The following is a 2,370-nucleotide window of genomic DNA, read 5'->3' on the forward strand; positions in this document are numbered from 1 at the left end:
AATGTTGAGAAAGCGAGAGAAACAAGACACCACCAGGAGAGGGTAGGTTGAAGGAGAAAAGGAGGACACTACCAACAGTTCAGAGAGTGCTACCACAAAGGCGGAGAGTTACCACCACGGGAAAAGCAGATGGAATATAAGGAAAACGTGATACCATCAGACTAGAAAAGGTTGGCAATACAACCAAGAGAATGCATCAAGAGGAAGGAGGTTGGAAAACCGATTCCATCAGGAGGAAGGTACTGGAGATTAGGGCGAGTAGACCACCATCAGACTAGAGGAGGCTGGAGGTAAGGAGTGAAAGACCAGCATGAGAAAGGTTCTTCGAGGTGAGTAGGAGAGATGCCATTAGGAGGAAGTGATCATCGAGAACTGCTGGAGAGTGTCATGCCAGATGATAACAAGAAGGCAAGAGAAAAGGGCAGGTATGACTGAAGGGGGGTGGGGTGGTGAGACCATGGGCAAAAGTGGTTGACCCCACGAAGGGAGAAACAACAAGCGGGTGCATCGAGGGCAAGAGCAAAGTCAGAACAGAGTGGTATGTCATTGAGTGGGATGCTAAGCCCCAGGATGTGGAGGTCGTATTCTGGGACTCTACTGATCAGAGTCGCGATTAAGAAAACCAATACTACTTGCGGTGAGAACTTTATCTTGTGACGGTCACGGACCACAGCCCCCTCGTTAAGAAAACCTTCTTTGTTCTGCAAACAATCCAAATAAGAGAAGCACTGTGCCTAAGGTTGGGGACACCAAGACAACTCTGGCCTGGACAGTGAATGTTCATGTGGAGGCTTCTGACCAATAGCAATTCCGCAATGTGATATTCTTCCACGTGGACCGCCTCACGCTAAGTCATCGATCACTCAATCATTCACACAATGATCAGGCCGACACGGAGCTGGGGTGCAACACGTCTTTACTGCATCACAGTCAGACTCGAACTGCCCATGGGCGGTAACCCCGCCCCTTAGCACACGTGGGTCGCAGCCCAATGACCAGAAATAGACAGAGGACTCGGCCTCTAATAGCAGGCAAAGAGTGGCGACACCACACCCTCCCGTCACTAAACTTTATGTCCCGCCCTCAGTTCATTTCTTCAATGAGGCGATGGGGTTTCTTTCTCGTTCTCGTTGGTCGACACTCTGCTCGGACCGGCGGGTCTGGCCAGGTCTCTTGTGCCATGTCTCCATCAGAGTCTTCTCTGTCTCCTTCATAGGGAGCATCCCATGGAGTGAAATCATCACTCTGGTTTGCGTCGCCCACGACTGGGGCTCCCGGCATCCGTCTAAAGTGAGATGAGTTTCTCGTTATGGACCTGCCGTCTCCCTCCGCAGTGATGAGTGATCCCTTCCTTTTGACGATGATGACTGGTTCCTCGCTGAACGGCGCTATGTTTTTCCGATGATGAGGTTGGCGGACCACCACCAGGTCTCCTGGTGCTAAGTCGTTCACTTTGGCTCGTCGGGTGGTGTCCGCGGTCCTTTTCATGTTCTCCTTCATGTCTTTGTCTTTCTTTCTCATTTCGGTGTCCTTGTCATATTTGTCTTCATCAACTGCCACATGTGGTATTCGTGTTCTAATCGCTCGCCCAAACATCACTTCCGATGGGGTCTTCCCAGTGGTGCTGTGTGGCGTGTTTCTGTAGTCTCGCATGAGTTGGTATAGCAGTTTCTCGACTGGCTCTCCGGTGATGCGTGCAATTTGTGTTGTGCGCTTAATGTTGCTCATAAATCTTTCTACTGCGCCCTTTGCTTGTGGCCACAGAGGTGTCACTTTTCGGTGCCGAAAACCCATGTATTCTGCAAACCTTTGGAAGTCTTGCCCCGTGAATGGAGGTCCATTGTCGGACTTTACTACCTTGGGTACTCCGTAGGTAGCGAACATCCGATCTAGGGGGGGGGTATGGTGTGATGTGCTGATGTGGACGGGACTATCTGTAGATCGGGGTATCTTGAGTATTCGTCCACTACCACCAGAATGTATTCTCCCCCTTCCATGGGCCCAAAATGATCGACAGCTATTTCCTCCCATGTTCCTTCAGGCAGTGCGGTCATGTTCAGGGGTTCAGGGGATGTGTGTGGCTTTACAAGCGCACAGGTAGGGCAATCTTGCAGTAGTTCTTCCACTGAGGTGTCTAGTTGCGGAAACCATAATTTCTGCCTTAGCATTCTTTTGGTAGATACGATCCCTCTGTGTCCTTCATGGGCGAGTTCTAGTACCTTCTGCCGCAGGCTGCGTGGAATTACGAGCTTGGTGCCCTTTAGCAGCAACCCTTCATCTGATTTTGCAAGTTCCTCCTTCACGGGTAGAAGGCATGTGATGTCATGTTTCACGTCCTCGTTCATTGTCTCTCGAATCTGTTTGGCATGT

The sequence above is a fragment of the Ambystoma mexicanum genome, chromosome 3p, assembly GCF_040938575.1.
Source record: "Ambystoma mexicanum isolate Mex_15411 chromosome 3p, UKY_AmexF1_1, whole genome shotgun sequence".
NCBI lineage: Eukaryota > Metazoa > Chordata > Amphibia > Caudata > Ambystomatidae > Ambystoma > Ambystoma mexicanum.